The sequence below is a fragment of the Cibotium barometz genome, chromosome 1, assembly GCF_041138505.1.
Source record: "Cibotium barometz isolate CiBa-2024 chromosome 1, ASM4113850v1, whole genome shotgun sequence".
Taxonomy (NCBI): Eukaryota; Viridiplantae; Streptophyta; class Polypodiopsida; order Cyatheales; family Cibotiaceae; genus Cibotium; species Cibotium barometz.
The window spans coordinates 75,274,742-75,293,303 of NC_141046.1; positions in this window are offsets into that span (position 1 = coordinate 75,274,742).

The window sequence follows — 18,562 nt, forward strand, 5'->3', positions numbered from 1 at the left end:
GTATTGCAGGTGTCTTAGGACCTGTCACATGTTATAGATGTCACTCAAAATAGCCTCACTTTCATGCCATAATAGCGTCAGTTACCCCGTCTCGTCACACATAGGTATATATTTTTCTATGTATAGGCAAGGTTTACAGACATAGTCCTAGCCCAAGGTACATAGATTAAGAACTATATCCTTTTGTTCATAGACCATGAATGTGCATATAGTGATAGCTAAGAGGACCATCCAAAATCTGCATTCATTAGTTTCATGATAGGTATTCATTCTCTCTTTTTATATATTCATAGACCAAAAACAAAAAGTAAGTCAACTGTATCCAAGAAATCAGCGATATTTCTACAACGCCATGTGTATTGGACCTTCATATAGGTTTGAAACATTATAATTCATGTTTCTGGTTCAGACCACCAGGAGCTATCCTTTATATATGTCCTTTTGCCAACCAGATAAACAGAGGCTAGGTTGACAATATGTAATCATGGTATTAACCCAATGCATTGTGGCTCAAGATTATATACCATCAGCATGTTAGAGACTATAAACATGATGTTTAATAGGGGTCCCATCAATATGCGAAGATTAATGACTGCGAACCTGCATAGTAATCTTAGTATCGTAATCCTATGATATCATCAGAAACCAGAGCATTGAGAGATACTCACCACTAATAAGAGCTTAAAAATAGGAGATGTGTGTGTGTGTGTGTGCGCGCGCGCCCACCCATTCCCAGGCACCATACTCATAAATGTTTGAGGCAATAGGCCCCATGAGTATGGGCCTACTGCCTCCAAAGATTGATAAGTAAAGAAAGATTAAATCTAGCCCCATTCCATTTATTACATGCTAGACTCTCAATGATTACATTAAGTACATCTTTCTTCCTAAATCCATTGTTACAAAATTTATTGATTAGTTTGAATATCTCCTCAAAGGCAACAAATGGGTTAGTTGAAGAATAAATTACTAGTTGAAAGGGTACTAGAATCGTTTTTAGGCTTTGGACAAAAGGACAGTTTCTTTTTCTTTTTACAAACTTAGAAGGTACGATAGGGAGTATTTCACATTTCCAGGTATACCTCGTAACAAAGTTACCCGTATAAGGGCTTATAAGGGAGAATTCGATATTCAAATAGTTAGTTTTAGTGATGAAAAGAGTATCATCAATATTTATCCCATGAATCCAGGTGGGTTCTATTGAGATAAAGTTAGTTGGATAAATTTCTTTGAGAAAAGAAGCAAACATAGGCCAGTTAAGATTAAGAATATCATGAGTCCCGTTTACCCAATTAGTGGGATGTTCTCGTAGCATTGTGTAATATCTGCAATGAAAATGTGAAAGATAGAGTTTGGTAGGTTTAATATTACCTCTGTAGAGTTTCTAATAGTCCAGAAGGGATTAGACTATATATTTAGAAAGGTTTTAAGCTCTTGTTGCTTTATACCATAGATTTTATGAAAGTCATCAAAGTACCAAGTTAAGCACTTTGGTAATGATTAAGGTAATATCTGTGAAGATGCAATTAGTCGCATTAGAAATCCATCTAAATTTATTTTTGTGGATTTTAAATGTAGGGCCAATACTGGTATCCTAATGTTAGGCATATCAATATTCATATTTCTTAATTCCTCTTGTAGATCATTGGCAATCTTGAACGGATTGCTATAGTAAGTTTGTAAAACTCATCCCCAAATAACCGCCTTCTGATCAGGCAAGCTTTTTACAAATGATGGATACATTGTTGGATACATTGTTGGGCGCTTTATCCATCATTTTACAAATGATGGATACATTGTTGGGCGCTTTATCCAGCCCAATCACCATGAATTTGTCAAGTAATGTTTTTACTCAGTGTAAAAAGCCAGGATTAATCCAAGTGCTTTCTTTTGATAACCATTTTTTTGGGATCCATCTAATTTTTTCCATAAATAAGTAAGGCACAACATCTACAATTGCATTAAGTTGTGAAGACTCTAGTTGGAGTTTACTGGCAATGTTTGGCAAACAGTCTAGTATGGCACTTATGGCCAAATGTGGATTTAGAGATTCAATGAGAATGTGATTTAGCCCTTTAGAAAGTAAACTTATGATGTTCGTATCTAGAACAATGTTCAGATTTGTTGTGCAAACATGTAAACCAAAGTCAGAGAATTCTTTAGCATCTGTAGTGAAATCAGAACAAAAACATTGGGGTTCAACATCATCTCGTAAGTACTCATGTTTGCAAAAAATCTTCTTTAGACTAGCGGTATGTCTCTAACCTATTTTGACATTTAGCAAAGTATCATGATTTCCTAAAACCAAGTCAAAAGAGCTACTATTAATACTTCTTTTGGAGAGGCATATTCTAATAATTTGTTAGTAAAAAGGCAATGAGAGAAGTTATCTTTTTGCATATCATCTTTGGTACAAAGAATCCTTCTCCCGATGTGGCTTTTTGAAATTTGTGGAGACAAAATCTAGAATTACATGTCTTGCAAATTTTGGATGGGAAAACCAGGCCCGTGACTCTTTGAAGTAAAGGATTTTGATTTATTTCTAGCATAGCTATAACCAAAAGAAGGGGAGAGAAAAGAGGTAAAAGTACTAGGTGTACCAAACGATGAGTTAGGTTTCTTTCTAGAAGGAGATGAAGGGGATTCGCTATCAATACAAGGTTTAAGAAGCGCATTTATGAGCTTAATCCCTTTAAATTGACCATAACTATTAAGAATGGTTCTGGTTTTGTTTCTTTGAGTTTAATTAGTACATCTAGCTGAGCTTTCTAAATTGTAAAAAGGCAATTTGTGCTAAAACGAGGTTTCTAACTTAACCTCCTAGCCAAGAACAAAGAAGCGAGAGATGGAACACAACTGGTTTGTCTGGAAACATATCCTCCAAGTGATTCAAAACATATCATATAGCATGGTCATACTACCAAATTATACTAGAGTCGCATGGGGCATTAGGATCAAGAAATTTGCAGGCACGTTTTAAATATGGCCATAAATATTCCAGATTGTTTCAAAATAATAATCAACATTGGCCTTTGAAAAAGTCATGGTACCTTTTGTTCTCACATAAATGCCCAAAGGTGATGAGCACTTAGATGGGTCCAAAAAACTCATAGAAAAAGGTGATTTCAATAGTTCTCCTCATTCTAGATATTGAACACCTTTTATGGGCATGGTTTTTGCATTCTTCAAGCATTGAAGCTGGTAGACTGGCTAGATATATCCAAGTTTTTGCTTGGATGGGTGCTAAAAACCCTTTATTTGCAAGGGTGCATAGATGATGTGAAACCCCCATTTTATCTCAACCTAACAAATAGGTAGAAAAGGGTATATTTTGGACACCTTTGGTACCAATTCTAATAATCGAGAATCAGTCATAGTACACATGTTTGTTTGGAAAGACTTAATAGCCTCTGGGGCCACTGGATCCCTATTAAAAATATTTCCTATGACGGGGACATTGGGTGAGTTAGTAATGCAAGCAAGAGTGGGCTATGGTGGATCAAATATGGTGCAAGACATGATTAAGCATGTGATTAGAAAGTGATAAGATTAGTGAATAATTAATCTAATAGGATAATGTAGGCATGGATACTCAAAAATCAGCAATTTCTCATTAGGCCAATGCCTCAATTGATAGGTTTTACATCCACAAGACGCCAAGCATCTAATCCCACTGATTTCTCCTTGATTTGTGCCACCTCCCCTACATCTGGGTGGGGGCACCTTTTCCTAGAATCTTTCCACACCCCTATATTCACTCATGCTACCCTTGATTCTCTCATCATCAGTAGATTCTTCTCACCTTTTCACTACTACCCACTCAATTACAGACTCACTTTTACGATCTCTAGCTAAGGGCTTGTTCCTACACACACCCATTCACTTGCATATTTCAACACCTCCCCTCAAGTGAATAACTCTAGCACACCTAGACCCTATACCAAGTTTCCCTCTTACTTGTTAGCCCGCGCGGCGACCAATGCCTCAAGTCCCTAACTCATAGTCCTTGACAAGCTCTCTCTATGTGTCCAAGGCTACTACAAGTGCCCGTGACCTTGACTAAAGTTCTCACACATACATCTACCACATGGCCTATATCATCGGGGTGGCTCAGAGATGGTTTTACTCTATTGGGGCAGGTTATATTGGGTTGTGGGGTTTCTCTCTCTTTCTCTGTCAAAAAAGATGTCCCGACTCCTCTACCTTAGGAGTCTCCATGAAGTTTGCCGATATTGATCCTTCTTCATTTGGTTCGCTGTAGCAATCTCTAGCCATGTGTCCTGGCTTCCCACAGTTGCGGCAAGTGAAGGTCCTTCCTCCTCCCCTGCCTCTTCCTCGTCCTTGTCCTCATATGTGAGGCCTCCTTGGGTGTTGAATGCTTTCTCCTCTCTAGTTATTGGTTCCAATCCTTTCTTCTCTTTGATCTTGTTCTCTTGCTCTAATAGAGCTCCTTCTATCTCATGCAGCTTCAAATCTGGTACATTCTTTAAGGTTACTAGAATGTTCTCATACTCTCCCTAGTCCACACTCTTTAGAAGCACTATTAGTGCCTCGTCATCTTCTACTTTCTTCCCAATGGATTCCAAGTGTTGCTTAATGCTTTTGTATTTGTTCAAGTGTGTGGTTAGAGGTTCACTTTCCTTCATGTCAAGTTTGTAGAATTGCATTAGCAGATTTATCTTTGAATTCTTTGCTTAAGTGCCAAATAATTTGTTAAGTTCATCCCATGCATCTTTAGCTTGTTGTATGCATGCAATGTGGTGAATGATTTCATCATTTAAGCTAAGTGCAATGAGCCCTAATGCTTTCTCATTTCTGTTCTTCCACTCATTCTCCCCATTCTCCACTGGACATTCATCTCTTCACTCAACTAGCCCCCATAGATTCTTCCTCATGAGCAAGTACATGGTCTTTGTTTGCCATGTATAGAATTGCTTCTCGTGTTAAATTTAGCTATTTCTTGTGCAGTGCTCATGATGATGTGAAGGGGGTCTTACCTCGATCCAATTCAAGATTCAAGGGCAGTGTCTACCCTTTTACAACTCCAATCTGATGTTTAATGATGATTACAACAAGTTTATCAGCATGAATTCACCAAAAATTACATAAAGCCAAGGATAATTGGTTTGTACTGGATGGTTGGGAATTCAAACCAACTTCAAATTGCAATCTAAAGTGATAGAGATCTATATCAGATACCCAATGGTAAATTTGAACCATCAATTGCACCAAAATATAGTGATTAGTGCTAATTAATCATTAATTCATAAAATTAATCCCTTATAAATTTGAACCATCAATTGTACCAAAATATAGTGATTAGTGCTAATTAATCATTAATTTATAAAATTAATCCCATGAGTCTCAAAGGGATACCAACGAGATTATGCATATCCTAAAATCCTAGTAGTATGATAATCTGTGTGTAAGGGAGATTAGCGCTTCCTTTAATTTATAAGATATGCCCATGTCAGTGGATCACATACAGTGTTAAACATTAACAGTGCAATGTAAAGGACTGAAAAATCTTGTATAAGTAGAATCCATATATTATGAGTGTTAATCCTAGATAGGATTCCTTAAAAAATCATTATCCAATACTATCATAAGCATTTTGAATCATAAGCACAAAATGGGTCTCAACAGAGTCATTAACCCATAATATTGTGCAAAGCCAAGAGATTCATATAACGAAAGCATCATGATAGCAAAAGTGGGATTCAATGCATTATCCCAGTAGTAGTATAACAAAACCTTCAACAAGGGATACCTGAGAGGAAGAACTCCCAGTGGATGCCAAAACATTAGACATGACAAAAAAACACCAATATACGGGCTAAGTGAGTGTATAAGCACTCACCTTACATGGTTTTTATGGGTAGAGCCAAGTTGTAGCTGCCAGCCATCTCCATGAAAGTACCATACCCGCACCGAAACAATGCATAGAGTATTAACCCACAACCAGCCACCATAGCTAGGTGAACACATATTTATATGGTTTAGCTTATTTTTTAATTATGGTATGACAAGAAAACAAGAGAGAGAGAGAGAGAGAGAGAGAGAGAGAGAGAGAGAGAGAGAGAGGGGGGGGGGGAGAGGTTAATTAGACTCTTTATATTATTAAACAAGGTAAGGTGGATATGTATTTATAAAACATGTTAGATGAAAGACATGAAAGAGGCATGTCACTAAGGGCATTCTGGATTCATTTCAAGCTACCATATAAGCACACTATCCAAATGTCATCACCATCCAAAGTTCTCTCTTGGATAAAGCTTATAATGGAGAGAGAGAGAGAGAGAGAGAGAGAGAGAGAGAGAGAGAGAGAACTCAAAATTAGCAATTGCCACAAATAGTATGGCACATCAAACCATTATATATACCAGTGACATACTTTTGTTTAACCACCCAGCCATTATATATACTAGTGACTTACTTTTGTTTAATCGCCCAACCATTATATATCCTAGTGATAGGCTTTTGTTTAACCACCTAACCATTATATATACTAGTGATCCTTGTAGGTTCTACTTTCTTAAGAAGGACAATGCGTATCAATCCCTTTACTTTGACAAAAGTAATCTTTTCTATTTTGTAGCTTGTGGTGTGGCTATTCATAAGCCATCATTCATTTTGTCTATTGTAGCCCACCATCCATCTCTAGATAGTGACATATGCCATCATTCAAAGGCTTTTATGATGTCGACCATGCAATGATGGGAATTGATTTTTTCATTGTTGGCAAGAAGAATGAGATGTATTCCAAGATGCATGAGTTGTTCTTTGTTAGTGGTGGGTAGACTCCACTACTAGAGAGTATGCAAGGTTTGGAAAAAAGGTGAAGTGGGTAGTTGATTTTATACTGTTAATCCCATTTTGGATTAACAAAGATGCTCCTCCAATTGAGTCCATTAATAAGTGTCATGAAAAGGCACTATAAAAGTTGTATTGAGAATCTGGCCACCCAAGGCCTTAGTTAGTAAGTTTTGGGCACCCAAGTGTGAATAAGGGCTAGTTGTATATAAGGCAATTCTCATACTGAAATGAGACAATCCCCCTTTGTGCTATGAGAACTCGTGTGCTTTGTCTTGAGAGAGAGAGAGAGAGAGAGAGAGAGAGAGTGCGAGTTTGCTCTAGTACATGTTCCTCTTTCATGCATGCATGTGTGTGAGAGAGTGAAAGGTTGGTTGTCTTGCATTCGTGGTGTGAGCGACTTCGTGCGGTGACAGCATGGAGGTGGTGATTAGAGAAGTGGAGCTTCCAAAGAGAGGTTGGGGAGCCTCAAGGGAAATGAGCTCAAAGCATTGGTAAGTACCCAACGATTGTTGTATCTATTGCTTCTCCCATTTATGGTTGTGTGGAGTTCCTTCTTGGGAGGTGCGGTAGCCCATAACTTTTTTGGTGTCGCTATCGGGGAAACACCTTTGTTTCTTCCACCCTCTTAGAGATTCAGATTCCACAATTCAAGATTCATCATTGCCTTTGCATTTAGAAGATGCAATGTGAAGAAGTTATGTAGATAAGGTTTGAATGGTAGAGAAGAAATTGCAGAAAATTGTGTGTTGAATGTGTGGGTGAGTACTTGGAAGAGCTTAGAGGAAAGCACATTGGTTTTTTCTTTTAATTTTGATACTTTTGTCACTAATCGTGCTACTGTGAGCTAGCAAGGGTGAGACCCTGTTTTTTTGTTTTTTCTAAAAATTCATAAAATTTACAAAAATAAAGAGCCATTGGTCGTGTCAATAACTTGTATTACATTTTCAATCCTTAGCATGACCAGTCTAGATCAATTGGATAGGGAAGTAATAGTCCAAAACATCATTTTGTTGATACGGTAGTTTAACAAGTGAAAGTGCAGAAAACAGTTTAACGACATGAACCATTTTCTGCTACTTCACGGCATGAAGAACTGCGTTCTGTAAATCAGTGCTGAGATTTTCGGATTACCTTGCTAAAAATAGGGTGCCTTACTCTGACATAAACGAAACTAAAGAATCTTATCACTTGAGATAGTAGTGAAGTGTAACACTCCAAAACATCATTTTGTGCGGTAGTTTAACACATGAAAGTGCAAAAAACAGTTCACGACATGAACAATGTCCTGCTACTTCACGGTGTGAACTGCTTTTCGCAATCAACATCGGGATTTTTAGGATTACCTTGCTAAAAATAGGGTGCCTTATCCTGACACATCTGACACAAACAAAACTGAAGAATTTTATCACGTGAGATAACAGTGAAGCATTTCACGTCGTGAACTATTTTCTGTTTCATGGCGTAAACCACTACGTGCTACTGCACGAGTTAAGCCTTCACGGGTGAATCTTTCATGGCACAACACTTCACATTTTAGCAGTTCACGAGTTAAGCTCTCACGAACTGCTAGTTCACAAATTAAGGGTTATCATACCAGTTGTAAAACAGGTACTCTAATTGCACTATTTAGGTCTATCTGACTCAAATTGAAGTAATTCTGAGCTTAAAAAACTCAAAACATGAAACCTTAGTTGCCATGCGAGGAATAGTTCACGACGTGAACCATCTCCTGTTACTTCACGGCATGAACTGCTCCCTGCTACTTCACGACGTGAACCAATCAATGCAGTTTCACGGCCAAAAGAGACTATTCGACAAAAAACTATTTGAAAACATTGGAGTGGTAATTTCGCATGTCGAATTACACTCAAATTCACTTGAGGTCCAGTGATACGACCTTACTCTTGACAACAGTGCATCAAACCACCCAGGTTCTTCCTATCAAAGGAGTGTGGGTTTAGGCCGCTCGATGAGCACTCAATTGAGTGTGTCAACTTGGAGAAATCTAACCATCGTTAATACAAGTAGCGAAGAATCTATGAAAGAAGGACTAAAATTCTCTAGCCTTGGAGAGGAAGAAGATCGCTCTGGGTCTCAGTCAACCCCAACTTCTTGACTAACGAGTAGTTCAAGAAGTTGTGGCTAGCTCCATCATCGATAAAAACTATGACTCTATGGCTACCTATGGTGCCATACATGCAGACCATATCATGCGGACCTACAGTAGGCTGCCACATCACTGGTGTCACCGAACAAGCGTGATGCTCATCACAATGACACACTGTCACCTCTCTGAATTGCAGAACTGAGAGGGAGTCTCTGCACTGTATGCAACTGCCTAGAGGATTTACCATCTCTTTTGGGCTCGTTGCCGCTCGTGCTGGCTTTAAGCTTTGGACACTCAGCCTTCGTGTGCCCTACATCGTTGTAATTAAAGTAGCGATTTTCCTTTCGCGCTTTAATATATTCCTCTTTTTTTTGGACTTCACTGTCTCTTTTTTTCTGGATGGTCGCGATTTTTTAGACCAATGACCATTCTATCCTCCCTGGTCCATCCTATCCCCCTGCTTATCACTGCGGAACCCTTTTCTTTTAAGGCCTGACCTCCTCTTCTCACTATGGAACCCTTTTCTTTTAACTACGCCATAAATAGGCAACTTGCTATAAAAGGCCAGTAAGCTTGTTTTATCAATCTAGGAACCCTAGCCAAGTATGAGCTAGCTTCTATTCATAATCAACTCACAAGTTCTACTTTCACTATTGAAGCACCTTTGTATTCCAGAATATAACATCTATCTCACAATTTTCATAATGCCATCAAAACTCCCCCTTCAGAAGAGTAATTTAATATTATTCTCTATTTGTTTCACTTGAAATTTTTGCATTACCTTGTGCATGGAGATCTTGTGTTTTATGTTCTGTATCTATAATTTGTTACTTATTTGAACAATGTTACCTCTTTAGGCATCTCTTTAGAGGCAGCATGATCCTAAATTCCTATTATTGGCGCTACTATGCATGTCATATTTTATTGTTGAATTAAGACTTGTCAATTCATACCCCTTTCTCCTTTACACTCCTTCTTTTTGGAATTCATAATCATCTATTGAAATTGCTCCTTCTTTGTGGCCATGGTGTCCAAAGAATCATCTATTGAAATTGCTCCTTCTTTGTTGCCATGGTGTCCAAAGAATCATCTTTTTCTTGTTGTCACACAATGTTGAGTTGATAAAGATGATTCTCTAGAAGTTCCCTCTAAGAGCTTAAGTGAAGGCACATTTAGTTGCACTCGCAAACCTCTCCATCCATGATGAGCTTGTGCACATAATTATACTAAATCTCGATTTGCTTGGTGCAACAACATCAAACAGAGGATTCTTTGTAATCTATAACTTTGGCTATCATAATGTAGCTCCATTGGTCACTCCTAGACTACACCCATGTCCCCAACATCCTTTTTAACCAAAGTGCGTCATGGGAAAACATGCCATATTATACTCAACCTCTACTATGTCGAAGAGAGAGAGATGGTAGGCTACAATTTGCTAATCCAAGATATCACTCCCAAATCGGGTGAGAAGTAGTAATCAGACAATGATCATCTATATTCTAAATCTCTACCCTAGTCTAAGTCATGAAACCTAATACAAGAGATCACTCCCAAATCAGGTGAGAAGTAGTAATCAGACAATGAGCATCTCTATTCTAAATCTCTACCCTCGTCTAAGTCGTGACACCTAATCAAGAACTTTCCTAAGGCATAGGTGATGCCAAAATCCTAGTGTACTTAAAAACTCGCATCCCTACCTTCTATAATGTCTCTCCTCCCAAGGCTTATTTGAGAACCTACCAAGCACACACCAAATGTAAACCTAATGTTTGGTTGTGTGTTCCTGCACAAGAAGATTAGGCTCCCTACAAGCTTCTTGTGGTATGTTTCATTCACCAATGGAGAAGAGCCTTTTGTACATAGCTTCAAATCAACCTCAGCCATACTAAATGCTATCGAAATCGCTAACATATTTCTACTAAGAGATGAAGATGCTATCTAGATTCTTCCAAACTTTAATCCCCAAATAGGAGTACATGAGCCCAAGGTTTTTCATTTCAAATTCTTTGTTTTCTAAGCAAATCTTCATGGTTCCTCGCGACGATGACATTATCCACATAAAGGAATATGATCATGTACTTGCCCTATCCAAAGAAAACATACAAATTTGCATTTGAAAGGATTCCACGTAAAGGAATATGATCATGTACTTGCCCTATCCAAAGAAAACATACAAATTTGCATTTGAAAGGATTCTTTTCAGACCCATACTTACAAAATCATATCAATTTGTTGGTATCATGCATGCGGGGCTAGTTTTAGCCTATACAAGGACTTTGTTAGCCTAAAAACTTTGCCTTCCAAATCAGGTATCACAAATCTAGTTTGCTACTTAGCATAGACATTTTGTCTTTGAGATTCTTATTGAGGAAGGTGAATTTCACATCCATCTGCATCACTAGCCACCCCTCCTTTGGAGCTAGTGTGTGAATTGCTACCACCAACCTTGTTGTGGTGGGAGGGAAGTCTCCTTGTAGTAGGTCAAACCCCTCAACCTATGAAAATCCTTTTTCCATGAGGTGTGCCCCAAATCAAACCATCTGAGTGGTGCTTAGATTTTTAAACCCACTTGGTGTTGATGACCTTGCATTTGGATGGACGCTTCACAAGTTCCCCAAGTGTAGTTCTTCATCATGGATGTATACTCCAACCACATGTCTTCCATTTACTTATGCCGCTATAATATAGTGAGATCCTACAACTCAATCAAATCTTCCTTGAGCACATAATTGATGACATTTGTTTGAGCCCCTCTCTACTCCACTATCCTCTTTGACTGGCATGTGTTGAAGCTCACTAGGAATGGTTAGTGGATTTGCCCCATCAGAGAGTTGATCCACTTACGAAATGTCTTAACCCTTTCTAAATTGATAATCTTAGTATCTTAATCCTCTAATTATATCTCCTATGGAATAGATGTAGCCAACCCTTCTTGGCTAGGTAATAAAGCCCATATATTATTGTTTGGTGGTTGTGGTTGTTGGGTAGCTCGTTGCTCTTCGATGAAGTGGATGGCACATCCTCCTCCATGGGATGTTAAGTAAGAAAGCCCATAGTTCTTGTTTATGGTTGTGGTTTGTTGGTGGGTAGCTCTTGGCTCTTCAATGAAGTTTTTTGGCACATCCTCCTCCATCCAATGTGGTATTTCAAGGAATACCACATCATGTCTCGCTATGATCTTTGCTTTTGGGTTATAGAGATAGCAACTCTTTGACTCCACAGTATGCCTTTGCCTCTAGGTGTGATAGAGACAACACAACTCCTTATAATCCATGAAGATGCATTTTTTGCATTTTATATCCCATTTGGTTTGAGGTTTATAGTCATATCCAAAAACCCAAATATGTGTAAGTGAATTTTTCTTACCAAAGTAAGCCTCTTAAAGTGTTTTCTCATGCTTCAGTGCTACTCCTATTGAGGATGTACATACTAGTGTGTTAACTACCTCAACCTAGAAAGAGTTTCGATGATGAGGTTCTTGCACTCTACTACTCCATTGTTATGTTAACATTAGTAGGTACTAAGGCCATTTCTCTTATTTATACAAATCTGAAGCAACTAGCAAAAGTGTCTTGACCAAAGCCCAAGCCTTGATACCATGTAAAAAAATATAGACATATATAAAACATAAAAGAAGGATCTCCACAAACAATACAATGCATAAATTATAGGTGAAAGAGACACATAATAATACTGAATTATTATTGAACCCCAAGATGTTACAATTGATGGCTTCCTACTCCCTACTTGTGTGCTCTTGAGAGGGAGCTTTGAGGGCTTAATGAAAATTATGAGATGGAGAATGTATGCTAGAATATAAGGGTGCTTCCTTAATGAAGGTTTGTGAGATAATGATAACCTATTTTTATATAGATCCACACAAGAGGTAGGTAGGCTAAGGTGGTGTGTCCACCAACATGACCCAAGTAGCGCTATCACTTGATTGAGATAATACTAGATAAAATAAGAGACCATAGGTTCCTAACATAGCTTCTAAGTCGACCTAGAAGACTTTGTGGGCCCCATAACCTAAGAATGGAGTATCCTCATCAAGGAATCCTTTATTGGTCCTTCATGTGACTGAATATGAGATATTGGTCTGCACTTATATGTAGCCTATTTAGCTGTGGCCCAAACCTCCATTCTCTAACCATCTAGCCTTTAGCGTCCACCACCATTCGGTGTCTTATTAGGTCTTTCTAGGTTCCTAGGCTACTTTTTCTTATAAAAGGGGACTTATAATACTCATGCAATTACAATGTGAGGGTGGAGCATTGAATTCCAACACATGATGTGCCCATGTCAAGTGTAAATGTGTGTAGCAGTGGATATATAGAATCAATAAGCGATGTGCCCGTGTCAAGTGTAAATATGCCCAAAAATATAGAGTCAACAAGTGAATCAATAATGCCAGAATTCATGTTAGCTAGCTTGTGTTAAAAATTGGGTAATTCAAAGTCTATGAAAAAAAGGGCTCCATAAATGACAATAGATTTGACAAAACTTGATATTGCTCACAATGCTAAGATGGAAGATGAAGATAGGGTAAGTGAGAGCAAAATGAGACGAGGAACCCCTATGACTACAACTATTAATAAAACACCAATTTCTAACCACTAAATTTCTAGAACTCTTTGACAAACCATAACTCTATCTCCTAGTAAAAATGTAGAGGTGAAAACTACACACTTTTAGTTGAAAGATACACACTTGATATTATTGAACAAGGTAATTGAGAGCATAATGAGGAACCCTTGTGAGTACAACTATAATAAAACATCAATTTCTAACCACTCAATTGCTAGAACTCCTGTGAGAGCAAGATTGAGGAACCCATGTGAGTACAACTATTAATAAAACACCAATTTCTAACCACTCAATTCTAGAACTCTTTGACAAACCACAACTCTATCGCCTATTAAAACTGTAGAGATGACAATTACACAGTTTTAGTTGAAATATACACACTTTATTTTATTGAACAAGGTAATATTTAATGGTGGATATGCATTTATAAAGCATGTTAGATGGAAGACATAAAAGAGGCATGTCACTAGAATAGGGCATTCTAGCTTCAGTTTCAAGCTACCATAAAACCATGCCATCCAAATTTCCTCACTATCCAAACATCTCTCTTGGACAAAGCTTATATTGAAGAGAGAGAGAGAGAGAGAGAGAGAGAGAGAGTATGTGCAATGTGTTGTTTCACATCACCCATGATGCTTTGTTACCATATAACCATGCCATCCAAATGTCCTTACCATCTAAACATCTCTCTTGGACAAAACTTATAATGGAGAGAGAGAGAGAGAGAGAGAGAGAGAGAGAGAGAGAGAGAGAGAGAGAGTACGTGCAATGTGTTGTTTCACATCACCCATGATGCTTCATTACCACTCATAGGTGCAATAGCATCAAGAGGAAACCATTAATTAGTGTGTTTCCTATACAATGAACTAAACAAAAGGAGTCATTATTAAGATCTTCTCGAGGAAAATCCTAAACATGTAAAAAAAAGGAAACATCATTAAGCTCTTCTTTGATAAAACCCCTCCAGGAAAACCCTAAGTGTGAAAATTATTTGTTTTTGTGTCAAAAACATGAGAGAGAGAGAGAGAGAGAGAGAGAGAGAGAGAGAGAGAGAGAGAGAGAGAGGAAAAGTAGGGCCTAGTGGAAGGAAGTAATCTTACAAAGCTGGTGGTCTAAGATTCCATATCAAAGAAACGTGTTCCTATGGCACATGCTAGTTGGAGGCCTACTATTAGGGGACCAATTTTTAAAAGTAGCGGATTGCTTATGGTAATTGTGTGTTTTGTACTACATGCTTGGAAACATGCTCGCATCTTTTCATTTTATATCCAGTGGGTAAAGAAGGTGTGGTATTTTATTTCTCGCGTGTGGATTCCGTTGACAGATAGGCCCGTAAAGGTTAAAGACTAGATTTTTGGTAAGATTCCAAATGGGCCGGATAACCCAGAACATTCAGTTTTCTTTTATTTTTTCGGGTGGATAGGTTTGTGACATATCTGGTTAACGAGGAATGCCTTCATATTTGATGCAAAAAGTTGGTATTACAGCTCACATAGGTCGTATAAAAGGGCTACTATTGTGGCAAGTCTCTTCCTTGTCGTCAACTCATTTGGTGGAGAATGACACGGCAATATATTGGATGAGGGTACTCCGAGCTACACCTGTGGCTCAAAGTAATTAGTGAGGGAAAGCTAGTACATCACCTGACGGCCATGTGGCCATTCATAAAGTAATTTTTGGTAATATATCTTCTATTATGAGAGAGAGAGAGAGAGAGAGAGAGAGAGAGAGAGAGAGAGAGAGAACTCAAAATTAGCAATTGCCACAAATAGTATGGCATACGTTTATTTAACCACCCAACCATTATATATACCTTTGTTTAACCGCCCAACCATTATATATACTAGTGACATACTTTTGTTTAACCACCCAACCATTATATATACTAGTGACATACTTTTGTTTAACCACCCAACCATTATATATACCAGTGACCCTTATAGAGGTTCTACTTTCTTCCTTAAGAAGGACAATTCAGATCAATCCCTTTACTTTGACAAAAGTAGTATTGTTTATTTTGTGGCTTGTGGTGCTATGGAAAAGCCATCATTCATTTTGTTTATTGCAACCCACCATTGCTAGATAGTGACATAGGCCATCGCCTTTTGTGAGAGAGAACCATTGCAAAGGATATCTCTTTCTTTCCTCCCTATAGGGAAAGGAATATATACCTTCACCCCCTTAAGAAATGAGCATTTCGGTGTGACAACGCAGTGAGGATGAGCTAGTGTAAGCACACGAGAATAGGCATTGCAATGCTCATGATTCGGTAAGGCTAAGGTAAACTCTCTCTCTCTCTCTCTCTCTCTCTCTCTCTCTCTCTCTCTCTCTCACACACACACACACACACACTATGTGAGGAGCTAGAGGGAGGGGAAATGAGATAGACTATGGGAGGAGCTAAAGGGAGGGAAAATGAGATAGACTATGTAAAAAAAGAGGGTGTTGGGTTTAAATCTAGGTGCTACACTTAAAAGCAATGAAAATGGCTACATAGATCTTTGACCCCACTTTTTGAGGGGACAAACAATAAAAAAAAAAACCACATGGAATTCTCTAACTTATTCCCTTATTAATTATTGTTTTAATCAAGGTTATTGTTAAATAACCTATAGACCTTCTCAACCTTCCTCGAATGATATATAACAATTTTTGAATAAAAATAACTTTTCATACTTCTTTTTGGTACTAATACCTTTTAATATGAAAAAGACTTTTTTTTTTGCATAACCATGAATATTCACATAAAAACAAAATATTTCCATCAAATAATGTAACTTAGGGTATAATACAAGGGAGATCTTCATCCTATAGTTTCCTTCCGCCTGCTTACTACTTTGAACAAGAAGTGTGTCACTTACAAGTATGTTAGTAACAAGGTGGGAATGTTATCACACCAAAGTGAGAATGCTATCATTGATGTAGGAATATATATTGCCCCCTAGAGGAGATATGCTATGATCATCGGGGTGTTATAACCCAAGCAATACATAATCACAAACAGGAACTCCTCTATCCTTTTGGAGAATTCATGTTACCATAGTCCCTTTCCACTTCTTGTGGGTTCCTCAACAAGCAATGTTAGGACTCGAGCTTAGTCTAAATGCAACTTTTCACTTTCTGTCTAGCACATTTGCTTGCCAAATTTTTTTGTACACTCTATGCTACTCTCCCATAATCTACTAATACCACTAGAAGCTTATTTGCTTTCTTCCTTTCAAATCATAATTTTAAAAGCAAAAGGCTTGCTCTCACAAACAAGGGAGAATCAAAGATTCAATCCCACACCTATAAAATCAAACTCACATGAAAACTCGAATGTCTTGGCTCATCAGATTATAACCCCATAGTACTTGCAAATTATTGAGAGCTTGTAACAACCGAGAGAGTAATAAGAATCAATAATACACGTGAGTAGAGAAGAGCTCTTAAGCAAGAGTAAGCTAAAACATGCGAAGTCCATTTCAACGTAGAGAAATAGAATCATTCACAAAGTGGTAAGGAAGTCATATAACTAGAAACTTACCTCTAGCTTTCTTCCACTCAAAGAATATTTTTTCAAGCAACATGCTCACAACAAAGGGAGAGCCAAAGCTTCAATCCCACACCTATAAAATCACACTTCCATGAAAACTCAAATGTCTTGGCTCATCGGATTATAATCCCATAGTACTCTAAATTATTGAGAGCTTGTTACAATTGAGAGAGTAATAAGAAATTATAACACACATGAGCAAAGAAGAGATCTTAAGCAAGGGTAAGCTAAAACATGCAAAGTCCATTATAAATTAGAGAAATAGAGTCATACACAAAGTGATAAGGAAGTCAAGGGCTCTTCAAATATTTTATTAGCCCATAGCCCACCTACAGAATAATTTCTCCTACATTCTCGTGTTCTTTCTTAACGCTTACGTAGAGTATTAGTGTTGGCACATTTGCACGCATACCCTTATGCCATCCTAGGCTTTATTCCCTGGAATTTACATCCAAGCACCACAAAAACTTATAACATAAGTGAAACCAATTTTTGAGTGTAACTATGAGGCTTGACTTTTGGTCATGTGATATTGAAGGCCTAACTTAATCATCAACAATTTAACAAGTATGAAGAAATTTTAGCTCATCTCAATAAAAAGAAAGCCTTTTTTCTTGGGGGGGGGGGAGAGAGAGAGAGAGAGAGAGAGAGAGAGAGAGAGAGAGAGAGAGAGAGAGGAGGAGGAGGAGGAGGAGGAGGAGGTGGTGGTGGTGGTGGTGGTGGTGGTGGTGAAGGGTGATGTTGAGAGGATCCCAACCAAATATTTACTATTCTATCTGGTTAACTATGTTATTTGGAGTGTTGCTAGCTTGTAGCCTTTAAAAAACTAATGCCCTTGTTAATAATTCCTAGTTCTCTTGATGGTAGGCTAGCCAACATTGAAGGTGTACTTCCTATCAAAGATAGTAGAGAAGGTGGAATTCCATGTATAGAAATTAGTAGAGGAGGTGAAACTCATGAAAATGGGATCAAAAATATATATTGGCGTGGATGAACTTGCTAGTTGATAACACTAACACAATGCACAATCATCACCCCTCCTCAATAGTCTCAATGACTTACACATCATATGCCCCGTGTTGCGACCAAACAACTACCCACTGATGAAAAACTAACTTAGTTGCATCATTCAATCATATTACAAACCTTCTCATATGTGCTTGTAGCTTTAAGGACTATGAACCTTGTTGCATGGAGGTTGTAAGGAGTGTTGTGGATAGTCACACAAACCTCCTTTACCTTTAGAACATTAGAAGTGGGATAGTTTTCCAAATAATGAAAATTTAACCACTCTATTAACAAGCTTAGCCTTTTCACCTTGGGAAGAGGGCACTAAAAGTGTTGTTGCCCAACACATCCCATTGATTTTAAGTCTATGCTATCATACGAAGGCCATGGTAGCAAATGCTCAAAATGCAAAGATGCACAAGGTTTTACAAGACGAGAATAGTAGCTCCAAGAAAAATAAATCATCAAGATAATTTGAGAAAATAATTTTTCTTATTTTTATTGGA